The sequence below is a fragment of the Xenopus tropicalis genome, chromosome 2 (assembly GCF_000004195.4).
Source record: "Xenopus tropicalis strain Nigerian chromosome 2, UCB_Xtro_10.0, whole genome shotgun sequence".
Classification (NCBI taxonomy): domain Eukaryota; kingdom Metazoa; phylum Chordata; class Amphibia; order Anura; family Pipidae; genus Xenopus; species Xenopus tropicalis.
In genome coordinates this window covers 35,274,309-35,294,354 of record NC_030678.2, presented here as the reverse complement: position 1 = coordinate 35,294,354, position 20,046 = coordinate 35,274,309, and the positions used below count along the sequence as shown (strand labels likewise).

Below are 20,046 nucleotides of genomic sequence, written 5' to 3'. Positions count from 1 at the left end.
GACTACATAACCCACAATGCTTTGCACTGTGATTTTACTTTCCTTATTGACGTCACGTGTGCAGGGGATTGTGGGATTGGCAGGATGCAGGCTGAAGGCAGGCTGAGGACAGGCGACTACTGTTACATTTTATTTTAGACTCAAAGTAGTCAGCCAGATCAGCAGAATAGGGGGCGGGCTTAGGGAACTGTTCCAAACCATATTATTACATTAAAAATCATGAAACGGCTGCATATTTTTTCATTGCTATATAGTACAAAGTTGCTTGAAATTATGTTTACTTAAGTTGTGTTTGGGTGGAGTTCCCTTTTATGTGCATGTTATTCACACAAGTGATCTTGTTGCCCATTCTGGTGCTATGGTTTTAATCATTCAAAACACAGTTCTCTAGCCAAACTTGGCCTGTTCTTTTAAACTGTCCAATTATTTGCAGGTCTGGGAATGGCTGCGAGGAGATGATGCCAGGTCGATGGCTTGATGTCTTACTCATAGTCCATGGTGAGTCAGTGACAGTGGGAGGAGGACTCGGCAACAGCGACTCTTGCGTCTCGGAACAGTAAGAGATTATGTGCTGTGTTATCAGGCAGCCGGCACATGGCCTTTTACTGCTCAGAGAGGCAGGGGGGTTCCTCACAGGGCTACATGTGCGCTGGAGAATGGATTAGCCCAGAATGAAGCCTCTATCCATTCACTGCGCCCGCACAGTATCATCGATTCATATATCAACAAAGGATCAGTGAAACTTCTGCCAACAGCATGTCAACAAGGGAGCTGGAGATTCAATTAAAGACCCTGCACTGAGTACTTTATTACACATAGTGTGGGTTTCCCAGTAAATCAGTGCTGGCACTTAGCAAGTGGCCCAACATTTTCACTACACTCTCTTAGAGCTACATTATGGCCACTGGTCCCATACGCTAACCATGATAAGCTAAGGGAACCAGATCATTTGAAAAATCAGAGACACTTCTAATAAATTCAGGTTGGTGGGCATAACTGCTTGCTTTGAAATAACATACAATCAGCCCCAATTTTTTCATATAAACTTGTAGCCCTAAGCCCCCAGCACTCAACAGGCTTCAAGAAAGAGTTCTAAAGCTGTGCTTATTGCCTTGGTGATTGTGCCAGTCTCTCATTTCCACTTTCTGCAGCACAGGAGAGGGTCTCTGCTCACTTTCTCCTGCCATTTCATCCCAACGAGCTCTGCGCTCACTAATGAAGGATGAGTCACAGCAGAAGAGATGGCTATTCATTAGTCTGTGCATGTTTCAGCGCCAGCGATGGGCACAATCATGGCTTCACGCACACACTTACACCCATCTCACTCTTTCCACAATTACTGCATTTGCCTTTAATTATAAATAATAAAATCTCATATCCTCTGTTATAAGTATTCCAACCTGCATAGAGATGTACCATATTCTTAGGGAATCAGCAGATCTTTGCCAGGGATTCATGGAGCCAGGTGATGCTTTGAGTTGTACAAAAGAAGCAGTGATTTGCAAGTTACCAGTGGAAGGCGGGAGATTTGGGAATTATAGTTTAAAGCTAGCCATACATGTTTAGATTTTCATCTTCTTCCGACGAATGTTTGGATATTGGTCGTACGTTTAAATGCAAAAATCTAAAATTAACCTTCAGACTGAAATTGTAGGATAATGCCCTGAAAATACAAATAGGAGGATATTCTGAACATGAAATAGTTGGCAGACACCATTCGTACAAAAGTGACTTCCATTGTAGGTGCCCCAAGGATATTGGGGCAATAATTTGTACGATTTTATCAGTAAGTGTATGGCCAGCTTACGTATATAAAGGGCTACATATTGCCCAACATTGCACTAAAGCCCAGTCTGCTATCCATGGGCAGGATAAGGGATCCCTTCAGTCTTCTTTATCTTTATTATCGGTATTATCTTCAATTTCTTTTCCACATCAACCAGTAAAGAATGATGACAGGCTGATGGCAGTAGACAGGCAGTAAAGTTTGATGGCATTTCATTGGGAAGTGAGAAAAATCCTTGCGTGCAGGTTTCCGTTTATTCGGATGTGTGGGAGCTGGGCTATGATATGCATTGGAGAAGGCTTTCTGTTAACATCATCTAATGCTTATAACTAGATGGTTCCCTTCAGGGCTAGGGAATATGACTTATTTGATCACAAAAGCTAAGACCAATAAATAACACTTATGAGTGAAGGAGTGTCAAATGTGTAATGTTATTCAGATAAGGTTCTTACTCCTAAGAGACTTGTCAACAGTGGTTAAAATACCGCATGTGCCATAGCCCTTCTCCTCTACATATGTGTAACCCTATCTTAGCAAAAAAGGCTTTGTCCAGCTAATGATGGTAAAACATGGGTCTATTACCCAGATGGGCCATCACTAAGGGTCAGATTTATCAAAATGGGAATTTAGAGCTTAATAAATAAAAACTCACCCAAGTTCTATTCATTCCTATGGGGATTTTAGAAGTGTATTTATCAAAGAAATCTAATTTTCACCCATTGACAAATACACTGCTCCTAAGTGAAGGAGGAAGGGAGAGGGTGTTGTGCAGCTGCACCTATCTGCTGCTGTGTATAAACAAAAGTAGGACACCAGATCAATTGCGGTAGTATTGTGGTACAGTCAGAGCCAGCACATGTGACATCACTGTAGAGATTGCTTGGTAGGCAGAAATATAACTTTTAAGACTACCAGCTAGTGGGCCAGATACCCTCGAGTGGAAACTGTTCAGAGTGGTGCACTAAAGCCTGAATCTCTCTACACTGTGGTTCCTTCACTTTAGCCCAATAATAACTAATTGTGTGCTACCTCCAACTATCAATCCTTAGGTGGAGCACAGGATACTCTTTTAATTTTTCCTTTATATCTTGCATTCCCAGTACATACTCTGATACAACTAGTCCTGTAATCTGATAAAATCTTGTTCACAGGGACAGGGTTGTCCCTCTAGAGCAGAACTCTTTGTCATGTTGACACCAGGCTCCCCAGACACATCCGCCTGGGTCAGAAGATGGAGGCTAAAGGGAAAGAGCCACCCCTTACCAGTCACTATATTAGTATATGGGCAAATAACAAAGATATGTAAATGAAGTAAATTAGATACACAGGCTTCTGCCTAGAAACTAGGGGAATAACACTTGTAGGGGTGGTACATCCATAGGGACTGTTAACCCTATGGGTCTCTATATATGTACAGTGGTGTGAAAAACTATTTGCCCCCTTCCTGATTTCTTATTCTTTTGCATGTTTGTCACACTTAAATGTTTCTGCTCATCAAAAACCGTTAACTATTAGTCAAAGATAACATAATTGAACACAAAATGCAGTTTTTAAATGAAGGTTTACGTTATTAAGGGAGAAAAAAAACTCCAAATCTACATGGCCCTGTGTGAAAAAGTGATTGCCCCCCTTGTTAAAAAATAACTTAACTGTGGTTTATCACACCTGAGTTTTTTTTCTGTAGTCACCCCCAGGCCTGATTACTGCCACACCTGTTTCAATCAAGAAATCACTTAAATAGGAGCTACCTGACACAGAGAAGTAGACCAAAAGCACCTCAAAAGCTAGACATCATGCCAAGATCCAAAGAAATTCAGGAACAAATGAGAACAAAAGTAATTGAGATCTATCAGTCTGGTAAAGGTTATAAAGCCATTTCTAAAGCTTTGGGACTCCAGCGAACCACAGTGAGAGCCATTATCCACAAATGGCAAAAACATGGAACAGTGGTGAACCTTCCCAGGAGTGGCCGGCCAACCAAAATTACCCCAAGAGCGCAGAGACAACTCATCCGAGAGGCCACAAAAGACCCCAGGACAACATCTAAAGAACTGCAGGCCTCACTTGCCTCAATTAAGGTCAGTGTTCACGACTCCACCATAAGAAAGAGACTGGGCAAAAACGGCGCAAAACACTTTTAAGCAAAAAGAACATTATGGCTTGTCTCAATTTTGCTAAAAAACATCTCAATGATTGCCAAGACTTTGGGGAAAATATCTTGTGGACCGACGAGACAAAAGTTGAAATTTTTGGAAGGTGCGTGTCCCGTTACATCTGGCGTAAAAGTAACACAGCATTTCAGAAAAAGAACATCATACCAACAGTAAAATATGGTGGCGGTAGTGTAATGGTCTGGGGTTGTGTTGCTGTTTCAGGACCTGGAAGGCTTGCTGTGATAGATGGAACCATGAATTCTACTGTCTACCAAAAAATCCTGAAGGAGAATGTCCGGCCATCTGTTCATCAACTGAAGCGATCTTGGGTGCTGCAGCAGGACAATGACCCAAAACACACCAGCAAATCCACCTCTGAATGGCTGAAGAAAAACAAAATGAAGACTTTGGAGTGGCCTAGTCAAAGTCCTGACCTGAATCCTATTGAGATGTTGTGGCATGACCTTAAAAAGGCGGTTCATGCTAGAAAACCTTCAAATAAAGCTGAATTACAACAATTCTGCAAAGATGAGTGGGCCAAAATTCCTCCAGAGCGCTGTAAAAGACTCGTTGCAAGTTATCGCAAACGCTTGATTGCAGTTATTGCTGCTAAGGGTGGCCCAACCAGTTATTAGGTTCAGGGGGCAATTACTTTTTCACACAGGGCCATGTAGGTTTGTATTTTTTTCTCCCTAAATAATAAAAACCCTCATTTAAAAACTGCATTTTGTGTTTACTTGTGTTATCTTTGACTAATAGTTAAATGTGTTTGATGATCAGAAACATTTTGTGTGACAAACATGCAAAAGAATAAGAAATCAGGAAGGGGGCAAATAGTTTTTCACACCACTGTATTAACCAGTCTTGTTTCTGTTCCATGTGGGTCTGCCAGAAAAATTCTAACCCTTTTAATGGCTACAGGTTGATTCTTACACAGCCCACACGAAAACAAATGCAGTAGGTGCTTACTCCTCAGTAAAATATACCCCTAATACGAGATATAGATAGTTAATAAGATACTTCATGAGACAGTGTCATACTCTTAAAACATAATCTTTGCTGTTTCTGTGTTTGTTTGTTTGTTTATTATTCTTCATCTATACAGCTTGCCCTCATGTTAAAATATACACCAGGGTAGAACAGAGCCACCTGATGCTTACTGGCAGGAGGGCACCAGCAGGTTTAAATTAGAATGTTGGTTTTAGGGTACCAGGCTGCAATAGCAATCCCAGGTACACTTTAAAGGACAATGAAAGGTTAATATAAATTCAAAGTAAGTCTAAAGGCATTCTTACTGCATATCTAAATTCCCAGATCCCTGCTTGCTTCTCTGAGATATGGTGCTGGCAGCCTACAGCAGTGTGAAGCCTACAGTGACATCAATGAAATCTCTCTCCCCTTCCTGTAGGTGCCAGCGGCAGCCTTCCTATTCTCTGAGCATGTGTGTAGCTTGATCCTGTCTGCTGTTCTGAGCTACACATGCCCACCAGCCAATCAGAAGCGGATCTGGCAGAGGGGAGGGGGGGAGGGAATGAAACACATGTGCAGTATGAAGCAAGGAGGGAAAGGAAGGGAGAATACCTTTTTAGAGATGGCTGCCTGTTATAGAAAATGTGAAGTAAGTGTGACTGAGTAAATATTTGATTAGTTGAGCCAAAAGTGTGGCGTTTTTACTAAATAATAGGAGGACTATTGATTGGGCAGTATGCTTTTTAAAATTTTGACTTGCATTCTCCTTTAAGCGTAAAGCCTCTGCTAAAACACACATTTATCAGTAAATGATCAGCATTGTCTATTTTAGTAGCCATGATAAGTAGCTGCTACTCTGTGTGTCTTCACCCTTAGGGCTGTGGCAGATGGGGAGACTAGTTGCCCGCGACAAATCTCCCTTGTCGCCTGCAACTAATCTCCCCGAAATACCAACCCACCGGCGAGTATGTAAATCGCCGGTGGGATGGCATACGCAGCGCTTCGATTTCCCCCCGAAATTGCAGAAGTTTCCTCTCAAGGCAACCCCTTAAGGGCTGTGACAGATGGGAATATTAGTCGCCGCGCGACAAATTTCCCTTGTCGCGTGCGACTAATCTCCCCAATATGCCATCCCACCGGCTAGAATGGGGTGGGATGGCATATGCGGCGCCGAAATCGCTGAATTTTCCTCTCAAGGCAACTTCAGCGATTTTGGCAAATTGCCACGCCGCATATGCCATCCCACTGGCGATTTACATTCTAGCCGGTGGGATGGCATTTTGGGGCGATTAGTCGCCTGTGACAATGGAGATTTGTCACGCAGCGACTAATCTCCCCGTCTGTCATGGCCCTAACACACCAACCTTGTCCTCCTCAAGGCTGCAAGATCATCTAGTGTCCCACCTCCACCATTTAGTGAGATTATGTACAGAGTCAGTAACTTGCAATCAATGTAGCAGCTGAGTGCCAATAAAACTGACAATCCAAGACTTTATTGTCTGAAGGCTTTAGTTACCCTTTAAAAATATGAATTAAATTTGTTTATTCATATTCTGTGCATATTCTTATGAGTTGTACTATATGTTTATTGTGCAACATATTACAAAAAATAGATATATTTTTTGTTTGTTCAGTGTAAGGACAATATTTCAGGTTTAATGCATAAAATGTTCCTGCATTTTTTTTTTACATCTAATGTATTTGTCCCCAGATTCTTTTTCAGACTCTCTATACTGTGTATATATATATATACATCATAGCTCAATAGGATTTATTTACCATGTAATCTTCTGAAGGGAGATTTTCTCACATCAGTATCTGGGTAAGGGCAACAGCCGGAGCAGTCACATAAATCACCCTCGTTATTATTCTCAAGCTTCCAATGTTATCAGCAGAAAACAAATAAAGCAATGCCACATCTCTGGAGCAAATTCCGCAGCCTATATATATATATATATGTAACTGTATCTGTAGAACTATGCACTCTGGGCTAATTCATTGCTTCTGTGCTGCTCTCATCCCGGCTTTCAGGCAGGGCAATAAACTATATGAGATTTTCTGAATTCAGGGGCAATATATCTCCCCCTCTCTGCAGGTTCTAGCAAAGTAATCCAAGATTAGTTGTAATCAGCCATTTTGATCCAAAACAAACATCATTTCCCCATTCTGAATCCTGCTTTCATCATCAATTATCAGTTAGATATCCGCAGAGTACCAAGATAAAGGGAAAGTATACCCTGCTTATCTGTAGTGCTAATATATCTATCTATATATATATATAAATACATACAATGACATTGGTTCAATCCCATGCACAAAACTAAATCCATACAAAATGGGTTTGTTGAGATGGGAGTGGAAAAATTATAAAGGGAAATGGTTATTTTGGGAATAACATGGAAAGAAACAAAAAAAACTGTATTCTGAAACTGTCTGTTTTCGAATGGTTTTTGTTGTTCTGGGTTATCCCATGCTTCCCACTCCTACCGGGACTTTTTTCTCCAGTCTGTCCAGATTTTTCCCAACTAGTAGCATAGGATAGAGGTTGACTAATGACTAACCATCAAATTAGGCTCTTATTAGGCTCTTAGTTTTTACCTTTTAACATTTAACACAGGGAACACAAATAAAAACAATTATTAAGTATATAAGTAGCCTCCTTATTCTTAAATCCCCCTGAATACACAACCTGAAGTTATCTGACTACAGGCTGAATGGTCCCATATTATTAGATAATTTGGCCATCCATATGAATATATAGTACATATACCTCCTCAATACCTCAGATTCCTCAGATTCCAGTCAGGTAATTTACTTTAATAAAATACATTTAAGATTTCAGCGACACTGTAGTTTTATTAGGGACACACGGTGCCATACTATCGGTAGTGCAGGAAAGCTGGCCCTTATAAAATAATGGCGGGGGAGGTCTAAGCCCTATGACTGAAACCAATGCCCAGGTCAAAAGACACTTATTCTAAGTAACACTAACGTGCAGGGAGGCGTCAGGCTTTGATATTATGACCAGAGGTAAATAGTTAGGAGCACCATGTGGGGTTTACCTTGACGTGCTATGGTGGCTTGTCACCAATAAGATTGTAACTAAAACCCTTGTTTTTGTAAGCAGTTGCATTGATAATATATTACTTTCATGGATACTGGTACCATTTGTGTGAATCCATCTACTTGCATAGACAACCATCTACTTCCATTTGTACTAAATTACTGCTTACTTGTATAACTACTAAATTACAGTGAAACAGGGGACCAGGAAATGTACATTGATTAATCCCTTTCTCTTTTTCATGTATGGCTGATATTAGTATTCATCTACTATACCTATGTAGGCTTAAAACACCCCCTAAAGCCACCCCATACCTAGTGGATAAGTAGTGTAATCTCTAGATTTTAGTTTTGATGTTGGATCAGGTTAATGAATCTCCTGGCGCCTCCAGTACCAAACGTGACATGGGGCATTTACAAACATGGTGCAGTGAGCAAAGTGAGAATCCTGGAATTACCAACATGCTCAGGGCAGCTGTAGCTCCAGGGTTGCTCACTATAGGGAAGTGCAAGGAGATTGCTTGGACACAAGAACTTTCAATGAATGGCAATAATAAGAGCAACATTTGGGCCAATTTCGTGTGATTTAGTGTAAATGAAGAGTAATCATTATGAGAGAATATATTATTTATTGATTAGTAGCATCCTGCATACTTTTCACATCTCTACTTGCGCACATACAGGCAAACACACACATAGTAAGAATCATTTAAATCTGCACCATTTAGAACTATTGTAAAAGGAGTAATTTTCTATTGAATATAAATATAATAATCTCTGAGAGCCTTCCATGCTGTGTTGTACAAAAGCCGCACAGTAGAAGGCCAGCAGGAATTTCTAAGCAAAAAACGGAAGGAAGAGCATAAAGCAAAATCACTTCACCAATTACTGCTATTAATGGTTATCCTGAATTTACAGTAAAAGTTATTTCATGAGGGTGACTTAGTGCCATAGGTTACAGCATATACAGGGTTTATTTATTCTGTAATTTAGTAAGTAACCCTCGTATAGGCCTTATAGGCACTGGTGCCATTCTGTCTGCTAAACCACTTTTAGTATAGGAGCTCCATTCCCTACTGTGTTTCCTGTCCATTCCTTGTTTGCTTCTTCACACCTACAGCCCAGGAAGGTTATCTGACAAAAGGATAAAATAGCAGCCTTTCTGAGGGGAGGAGTTTTTAGAAGACTTAGGGCTCTGGCACACGGGGGAGATTAGTCGCCCGCGATAAAACTCCCTGTTCGCGGGCGACTAATCTCCCCGAGTTGCCTACCCCTGCCATCCCACCGGCGAACATGTAAGTCGCCGGCGGGATGGCAGACGCGGCGGGGCGATTTGCGCGAAATCGCGCCGCCGCGTCTGCCATCCCGTCGGCGACTTACATGTTCGCCGGTGGGATGGCAGGGGTAGGCAACTCGGGGAGATTAGTCGCCCGCGAACAGGGAGTTAATCGCGGGTGACTAATCTCCCCCGTGTGCCAGAGCCCTTAAGGTCCCCATACACGGGCTGATTGTAGCTGCTGATAACGGTCCCTTGGACCAATTCGGCAGCTTATCGGCCCGTGTAGGGGCAGAAACGAGTGGCCTGCCCGACTGATATCTGGCCTGAAATTGGCCAGATATCGATCGGCCAGGTTAGAAAATTCAGTCGTATCTGGGACCGCAGCGGCCCGTTGATGCGGTCCCCGAACAGACTGCCCCATTGCTGCCAATATAATTCAATCGTTTGGCCCCAGGGCCAAATGATCGAATTAGTGTACATGTTCCCCAATATCACCCACCCGTAGGTGGGGATATCAGGTGAAGATCCGCTCGCTTAGTGATCTCGCCAAGAGAGGGAATCTCAATGTGTATGGGCACCTTAAGGAAGAGGAAGAAACTGGCAGAATGAGTCGTGAAACCTATGGAGGTTTCAAATCCCCATGAAGGAGAGGAACTATTTTTCCCAAATTAAAGGAGGCCAAGAGACCAACATCCCTCCCACTAAGGTCCTTTGGACTCTTGCGGAACCATCAGCCCCACTGGATCTGTACAACCTAAAGGAATAATTACATTAAAGACTACAGTATACCAAACTGCATGTGGCTTAACTACATGTGGACTATCTATGGGACACTCCATGTAAATCCTGCCAGTTGGTGGTGATAACTGTTATGAACTTATATCTTAAAAAGGCACCAACATCTTGTGCTAATTACTGATTAAAATTACTTGGAAATCCTACCCTGACACTGCCAGTGTTATGGCTTATGGGTCAAGAAGGCCTGTTACATACTGTATATGTGTATGGATAGCCCTGTGCAACACTCTCACATTGGAGTTGTTCCTGTTCACCATTTATTTAATGTTTCCATTACTGATGGATTTCAGTGAGGGCAATAATCTCCTTAAATTTTTGTAGACTAAATAAAAAATTACTCATTCTGGTGCATGTTGCTTGGGGCAACATGCAAGTGCTGAATAATGCATACAAATATAGAAACTATGTGCTCTGCAATCTTCTGCCTGCATTGTTGTCATAAATTATGTGTGCACACACTAGCACACATCTTAAGGTGGCCATACACGCACCGATATTATCGTACGAAACCTCGTTTCGTACGATAATCGGTGCGTGTATGGCATGTCGGCGAGTCGACCGATATCGCAGGAAGCTGCCGATATCGGACGACTCGCCGATCGGACAAGTTTGAAAATTTTGATCGGGCGCCATAGAAGGCGCCTGACCAAAATTCTCCCTTCAGAGCTGAATCGGCAGAAGGAGGTAGAAATCCTATTGTTTCTACCTCCTTACCTGCCGATTCAGTCCTGAATGGTGTGTGGCGGATCTTACGATGTTTCGTGCGACCGATGGTCGCACGAAACATCGTCGGATCGCCACGTGTATGGCCACCTTTAGAGGCAACGGTGCTGCCCATCTGGCAGTCTACAGGTCACGTGGCCTTCAGGTGTCCCATCTACAGGCTGCTTTTGTCCTTGTCGGTTGTTCTAATATTAATCCCAAAGAGAAACCCCACTGTTACAAGATAAGAAGGGAGCTGACAATCCAGTCCAATCCAATCACTGCTTAACTCCCTTTTTGCTGATCTTACTACAATTGCATTGAAATGATTTGACTTTGCAATTCATATGAAAACTGTAAGTAAAATAACATTTTAAGAATGAAAGGGAAAGAAAAAGCAGAAATGTCGGGGAAAATGAAGAGCAGATATATTGTATTGACACAAAGTAAAGAAATATGAATATATGTAGGAGGCACAAGAGGATAATAAAGGAGGTGAGTTGGACAGAAATGGAATGAGTGTAATGAAATGTAAGCAGCATTAAAATAAGGAATAAGAGCAAAAAAAGAAATATAAGAAGAGTACATTACAAGAGGGAAATTGGGAGAGCTTTACAATGAGGGTTGTGGGAGAAAAAAGGAGTCCAGGAGATCAGCTGACGGGGGAGAAACAGTGCATATAAAAAGAAGAAGAGAAATGGGTGTTGGGGACAGAAAAAAGAAACCAGAAGATGGAAAAGAAAAGGGATCGACATGTAAAAGAGGGGTAGAAGTGAGGGTATGAGGTGATCTAAGAGGATAAGAAAAATCAACCCTGCCCGTTCATGATCTGGCATATCTTAGGCTAGATCTCGTGTAGGCCCATCAGGGCTGCCCATACACGGGCAGATAAGCTGCCGAATTGGTCAAAAGGACCCAAATCTGCCCGTGTATGGCTACCTTTAGAATTCTGACATATCAACGTGTTAGAATCAGTAACCCTGGTACAATAGTAACAGTAATACCAAAGCTGAGAGCTGCAGAACTTTTTGTTAAGTTTTTTGCAGATGTAAGTATAATCAACTGGTGGCTTTCAATGACATAACCATACTTATCCATTGGTAAGGGTCACTATTGCCTCCCTTGGGGGTTAGCAATGATTATCCCCTGAGACCTTCATTTTTATTATGGGCCCCACAGTTTTAGACTGACCAACTTCATCTGTCTGTATAGGCCAAGCTTCTATTCACTCCAAATAACTGGAAATGTTCTTCTTTTTCAATGCATCTACCTAAAAAAAGAGAGGGTAAAATTTTCAGGTTAATACAGTCCCTGTTAATTCCTGTTAACGTCTAACCATTAACATTTTACTCTGCAGTATATTGATATGGATTTCTTTAAATGTTCTGAACAGTTCTATCTGTAAGCGATTCATTCCATCTCTTTGAGAAGGTTTTAGGTTTACACTGGGTATTGCCACAGACTTTATACACCTTCTACTACAGAGAATTCAGGATGCTGACACGTATGATTATTTACTAATTCTCAGTTTGATTCATTATTATTGTGCTCTGTGCCATAATAGCCTGCTTTTTTGAAGAAATGCTTTATAGGGCTGATCTAGTTATTGGGTAAACTTGCATGCGCAGCAAATCATGCACAAAATAAGGGTGCTCATAAGACAAGAGTCATAACCCTTATATAATGAGCTAGGTATAGCGTTCTCCACTTACAAATATGCCTGTATTCTAGCATATTGCATGCTGACTCATCACAGGTTTAATTATGTCCACTAGCCACAACCTGACTTATCTGCATGGGCAACTGAATGTGGTGAGTTATTTAATGGTGCAGAAATCATAAGTGAGGCACAACTGAAGACAATTTGGTCCTGATTTTACCTGCAGATGTTTCTAGCATTTTAGAAGCCCAGATTCAGGAGTGTGAGTAGCGGGGGGGGGGGGGGGGGGGGGGGGGGGGCAACTGGCAGATGAGTCGTGAAACCTATGGAGGTTTCAAATCCCCATGAAGGAGAGGAACTATTTTTCCCAAATTAAAGGAGGCCAAGAGACCAACATCCCTCCCACTAAGGTCCTTTGGACTCTTGTGGAACCATCAGCCCCATTGGATCTGTACAACCTAGAGGAATAATAACATTAAAGACTACAGTATACCAAACTGCATGTGTCTTAACTACATGTGGACTATCTGTGGGACACCCAATGTAAATCCTGCCAGTTGGTGGTGATAACTGTTTTGAACTTATTTCTTAAAAAGGCACCAACATCTTGTGCTAATTACTGATTAAAATTACTTAGACATTTACAAACATGGTGCAGTGAGCAAAGTGAGAATCCTGGAATTACCAACATGCTCAGGGCAGCTGTAGCTCCAGGGTTGCTCACTATAGGGAAGTGCAAGGAGATTGCTTGGACACAAGAACTTTCAATGAATGGCAATAATAAGAGCAACATTTGGGCCCATTTTAGTGTGATTTAGTGTAAATGACCCTTGAAGAGTAATCATTATGAGAGAATATATTATTTATTGATTAATAGCATCCTGCATACTTTTCACATCTCTACTTGCGCACATACAGGCAAACACACACATAGTAAGAATCATTTAAATCTGCACCATTTAGAACTATTGTAAAAGGAGTAATTTTCTATTGAATATAAATATAATAATCTCTGAGAGCCTTCCATGCTGTGTTGTACAAAAGCCGCACAGTAGAAGGCCAGTAGGAATTTCTAAGCAAAAAACGGAAGGAAGAGCATAAAGCAAAATCACTTCACCAATTACTGCTATTAATGGTTATCCTGAATTTACAGTAAAGGTTATTTAATGAGGGTGACTTAGTGCCATAGGTTAAAGCATATACAGGGTTTATTTATTCTGTAATTTAGTAAGTAACCCTCGTATAGGCCTTATAGGCACTGGTGCCATTCTGTCTGCTAAACCACTTTTAGTATAGGAGCTCCATTCCCTACTGTGTTTCCTGTCCATTCCTTGTTTGCTTCTTCACACCTACAGCCCAGGAAGGTTATCTGACAAAAGGATAAAATAGCAGCCTTTCTGAGGGGAGGAGTAATAAAAGTCATTAGGTAAGTTAGGAAGTATGTTCCAAGGGTGTTGTGACTGGGTAGAAGACTTAGGAAGAGGAAGCAACTGACAGAATGAGTTGTGAAACCTATGGAGGTTTCAAATCCCCATGAAGGAGTGGAACTATTTTTCCCAAAAGGAGGCCAAGAGACCAACATCCCTCCCACTAAGGTCCTTTGGACTCTTGCGGAACCATCAGCCCCATTGGATCTGTACAACCTAAAGGAATAATAACATTAAAGACTACAGTATACCAAACTGCATGTGGCTTAACTACATGTGGACTATCTGTGGGATACTCCATGTAAATCCTGCCAGTTGGTGGTGATAACTGTTATGAACTTAAATCTTAAAAAGGCACCAACATCTTGTGCTAATTACTGATTAAAATTACTTGGAGGGGGGGCCTGATGCCTACAGCATTTTTTTGCATTTAAGCGAAAATGCTCTAAGAACGGACGGTACCTTTATCAAGTTTTGGGCAACATGCAAAGTACAAGTGCACTCCTAGACTGTATTGCAAAATGCTGCTAAATGTGGTGCTGCAGAGCTGCCATTAAGAATGGGCCATGGTGGGCTGACATCTGGGTACTCTGGCATGGCCCTAACTTGCCTGCTTCATTCAGACATGTGGGCTAGGCAGTGACAGAGGCCATATGATACAAGCAGGCATGTACTTACTTGCCTAAAGCAGGATATTTAATCCAGTGCAAGGTGCAGCCATTGCCCCAGACCCAAGTGCACTGCTTAATGCTCTTGAATTTGCATCCAGGGTACCAATACACGAGCCCTACTTGTTGGATCTCCCACAGACTCTATTTTAATCAAATAATTTTTAAAAATTATTTCCTTTTTATTCTGTAATAATAAAACAGTAGCTTGAACCAAAAGCTTCATGAATCCATTTTGATGGAAAACAATCCTATTGGGTTTATTTCATAAATGGTTTTTAGCAGACTTTTATAGTATGGTGATCGCTAATCAAGAAAACCCCAGGTTCTAAGCATCCGGAATAAAAGATCCCATACCTAAATGTCATTTTATAAAACCCGCTGATGTAATTTTTTAGGTCAATAAGGCCTTTCCATGTACCCGCAACATATGCCCTATGTGGCTCTACTCCAAAAAACCCAGCCCCCTGCACTGCCTCAATGAATGACCCCATCGCTGCCTTACTTTTGCATGTTGAGCATGATGCAACTTCTTTTCAAGCAGGCTCAGACATAGAATAGGCTTCATTCTAGGGCTAATTAACTAGATAAATACGTTTCTATTGTCTCTTTGGTTATTATTGTACAGTGCACCCCTTGTGCTTTTCATTCTGGGAATGTCCAGCACAATTTTGGATCTGGAAAACATTGCATGAGCCCCTGAATATATTGCGTATTGGTTCCATTGTAATGGCTCCTTTCTTTTGTCAAAAGAATAGCAATGGGCAGAATTAACCTGCTGATCTGAGTTTGATATGATAGATATTGAGTTTTGTTTGATATTGGGTGGAACATTTCTTTGTTCCCTGCAGGACCATAGAAGCAATGACATTGTTCAAATAACAGTATCATAGCAACCCAGACATAAAATAGAGGTTTGGGCCTTTCACTCCCACATGATTGTTATTCTGCTGGAAGACCATATATTGATGTCTGTTATAAAAAGTCCCATCACACAGTACTTTTCTACATTAAAGGTTACCTTTAAAAAAAAACGTGCATTTAACGGAACAAATGGCTTGGGGATGTGGTGATGAAAAGGTTATTGAATTATATTATAGGACTTTATATAGAAATTTGGTGATCAAAATGCCATACTAATCAGATATATATATATATATATTCACAGGTTTGTGCATGTTTAATGGACCTTTTTCTGATTTATAAAGGTCTGCATCTTTATACTGAGTGTAGCTAATGACCCAATTTACCATTTCAGCCCTGTATACGTCTATTGTTCATTACAGGACTTGCCTAAAAAGTAGGCTATTGTCTACCTGGAATTATGGTTGCACAAAAAAGTCCAACTTGAGGACCATGGGCTGGATCTGTCTCTCCAATGGCTTTATGAGTCCACTCAAGAGCACTATAGACTTCTTTGTATGATATTGTTATTTTAATATAATCTGGCCCGCTTACATATGGGATGAAAAGTAATCAGACAATTATATGCAAAAACAAATAAAAAGACTAAATTCTATCACATCACCTTTCCCTGATTTCTAGTTAGCTATGAAAATCTAGTCTATCCATCCTGCTGGGAAGGGTGAAGACACATGGAGCTACTAGGAGCAGCTACTTGTTGTGGCTACTAAAATATACAATAGACAAAATAGAGAAAAATTCTCAGTTTTGTCTATGGCAGGGTATTTCCTGTAGTTAAGTAGCTGTGAAAAAGTAGCTGCTACTAGACACTTTCTTGTAACAGATAAACAGGAGACCATTATGCAGGGGGATTATTGTGCACTTGTATAATCTATGGATTTACCTCCCAAGAAAGGGGCACCAGGTTACCAGAATTAGAGAGACATAGGTAAAAGAAATATCAGGTAATGTACAGTAAGTCAGAGATAGAGAGACATAAGCAAAGGGGTAGGGTATATTAGATATCAGAGATAGAGAGACATAAGCAAAGGGGTAGTAGGGTACATTAGATATCAGAGATAGAGAAACATAAGCAAAGGGGTAGTAGGGTACATTAGATATCAGAGATAGAGAGACATAAGCAAAGGGGTAGTAGGGTACATTAGATATCAGAGATAGAGAGACATAAGCAAAGGGGTAGTAGGGTACATTAGATATCAGAGATAGAGAGACATAAGCAAAGGGGTAGTAGGGTATATTAGATATCAGAGATAGAGAGACATAAGCAAAGGGGTAGGGTACATTAGATATCAGAGATAGAGAGACATAAGCAAAGGGGTAGTAGGGTACATTAGATATCAGAGATAGAGAGACATAAGCAAAGGGGTAGTAGGGTACATTAGATATCAGAGATAGAGAGACATAAGCAAAGGGGTAGTAGGGTACATTAGATATCAGAGATAGAGAGACATAAGCAAAGGGGTAGTAGGGTACATTAGATATCAGAGATAGAGAGACATAAGCAAAGGGGTAGTAGGGTACATTAGATATCAGAGATAGAGATGTAGGGGTACCATTGTACACTCGTTGTTGGAGACTGAGATGTAGTTAAAGGGGTATCTGGTTACATTACGTGTCAGAGATAGAGACAAAGGTAAAGGGATGCCAAGTAAGTTAGTGCAGAGTGTAGTCTTATTGGATTAAACTTTCTGAAAGGAAAGGCAATATAGCAAAACCTAAAAAAAGTTGTGGTTCCTATTTTGTGACCTTTTGTAAATACCTTCTGGTCTTAAAGGGATATTTTTCCTTCAAACTGAACTTAAATATGATGTAGACAGTTATATGTGTGGTTTTGAATTATCTATTGTGTCGTCCATCTGCTCTGCCAGTTTTGGAATTCAGCAGCTATCTGGTTACTGGGATCCAATTTACCCTAGCAACCAGACAGTAGTTTGAGTGAGAGACTGGAAGATGAATAGGAGAGGGCCTGACTAGAAAAATAAGTATTAAAAAGTAACAATAATAATAAAAATGCAGCCTCACAGAGCAGTAATTTGTGGCTCCCACTGTCAGGGACCCCAATTAATGGACAGCAATCCATGGCAACCAATCAGTGATTAGCATTTTTTAACGCAGCTATAACATTGGAAGCAAAAATGTAATTGGTTAGCAGCATGGTTTACTGCCCAGGCTGAAAGTGTATCCAGTGTTGATTAAGGCGCCCTACTGTTTTACATGGATTATGTGCAAGGCAGTTCCAGTCAGAATTAAGGGACTGATTTTCAGCCTACAAAAGTGGTTTTGAATTTAACAAATTGTTTTTAAAAAAATTGTCTGAGTCCTCTCTCCATGCATAGGGTATGAATCAGGGCTCTGGGATTTGGAAGGCAATTAGTGCCCAGTTAAATCAGACGTTCATTTTGTTCCAGCAGGTCAAACTGCACTAAAAAATGTTCTATTTGACAATAAAGTCTCCATTTTATCGCAATTTCTTCTTAAAGGGGTAGTTCACCTTTAAGTTAACTTTTAGTATGTTATAGAATTACCAGTTTTAAGCATCTTTTTATTTGGTCTTCATTATTTATTTTTTATAGTTTTTGAATTATTTTCTGTCTTCTAGCAAATTTCGAGCGGGCGTCACTCACTACAGCAGCCAGGAAACTATTTCTCTGTGAGGTTACACTTTTATTGTTATTGTTACTTTTTAGTACTTATTTTTCTATTCAGATTCTCTCCTATTTATATACCAGTCTCTCATTCAAACCACTCCCTGGTTGCTAAGGTAATTTGGACCCTAGCAACCAGAAAGCTGCTGAAATGCTAAATTGGAAAACTGCTAAAAAAATTTGAAATAACTAAAAAACTACAAATAACAAAAAATGAAGACCAATTGCAGACTGTCTCAGAATATTACTCACTACATCATGCTAAAAGTTAACAACCCCTTTAATGGCAGATCTTTGCGGATTCTAAATCACTACAGAAAATTGTAATTTCTTGGTGTTTGTGGTCCTTTAACAACCAAGTACTGGGATCCGTTATCTGTAAACCCTTTATCCAGAAAGCCTTGAATTACAAGGACATCTCCCATAGACCCATAGAGGCAAAACAACCCTATTGGGTTTAATTAATGTTTTATATGTTTTTTAGTAGACATAAGGTATGGTTATTCAGATTACAGAAAGACCCCTTACCCAGAAAACCCCAGTTCTCCAGCATTCTAGATAACAGGTCCCATACCTATACAGAAAGGTGGACAAACATACATATGTGGGGCATTTACTCAAAATGGCAAACTGGTTTGTAAATTCCCAGAAAGAATCATGACTTTTTTGGGAGTGCTGAGGGCACAAGTGCAGTGAGCAAAGTGCAGTTTCAAGCATACAGGTATGGGATCCCTTATCCGGAAATACATTATCCAGAAAACTCCAAATTACGGAAAGCCCGTCTCCCATAGACTCCATTTTAATCAAATAATTCAGAATTTTAAAAATGATTTCCTTTTTCTCTGTAATAATAAAACAGAACCTTGTAATTGATCCCAACTAAGATATAATTAATCCTTATTGGATGCAAAATTAGGTTTAATTAATGTTTTATTGATTTTTTAGTAGACTTAAAGTATGGAGATCCAAATTACGGAAAGACCCCTTATACGGAATACCCTTGGTCCCGAGCATTCTGGATAACGGATTCTATACCTGTAATCAGAAAATGTTTTTCCCCACAATCCAGCATTTTTTCCAGAATTCCGGTGTCATTGTGGTCACAAGGGGACAATGTGCTTGACACAGTTGTGCAGTTGGGCACATTCATGCAGGAGTCTGCCTGGCATCATTTCTGGTGTTCGGTGTTCACCAAATATACAGACTCAAGTGTGCCGGGCCTATTGACACTGGGCACTAAAGGGAGTCCTGGAGCTACTGCCTGGTCAGAAAGTGGAGATAGCGGCACGGTTCCCCTGCATCAAGAGCCTTAGCAGCACTCAATTGAGAATGAAAGGCAGGAAGGACTTGAGTTGGCCATACACATAACAATGCATACCCTCCACTGATGTTCAGGGCTGAATTGCCAGATATGGGGGTAGAAACAATAGGAATTCTACCCCTATCTGACGATTCAACCCTAAATGCAGCTTTTGCTCTGGCGCCTTCAATGACACTTGATCAAAATCTTTTGTCCCGCCCGCTTGACGAGACCACTGATATCCAAGGCTTTTGCAATATCGGTTGTCTCATCCATCCACTACACACACACTGAATATCTTACGAAATGATATGATAATATCAGTGCGTGTATGGGCGGCTTTAGCAGCATCAAGTGCAACTATACAAGTGCAAGGAGCGCATTTTGATATAAATACCTTTAATAAATACCTTTAATAGTTACATAGTTACATAGGGTTGAAAAAAGACCATTGTCCATCAAGTTCAACCCATCCGAGTAAACCCAGCACACAACCTATACTAACCAATCTATACACTCACATACATAAACTATATATACAACCAGTAATACTAACTGTAGATATTAGTATCACAATAGCCTTGGATATTCTGCTTGTTCAAAAACTCATCCAGGCCCCTCTTAAAGGCATTAACAGAATCTGCCATTACCACATCACTAGGAAGGGCATTC

General features: G+C 40.7%; 1 non-coding gene across 1 annotated transcript; it reads left to right on the top strand.

Annotated features, from left to right (window-relative positions):
• The first annotated feature begins 540 nt into the window (after positions 1–540).
• Positions 541–622, top strand: mir2184 (microRNA mir-2184). Its single transcript, NR_049712.1, has one exon. It is a non-coding gene; the product is annotated as a microRNA mir-2184 (primary transcript).
• Positions 623–20,046: the final 19,424 nt, after the last annotated feature.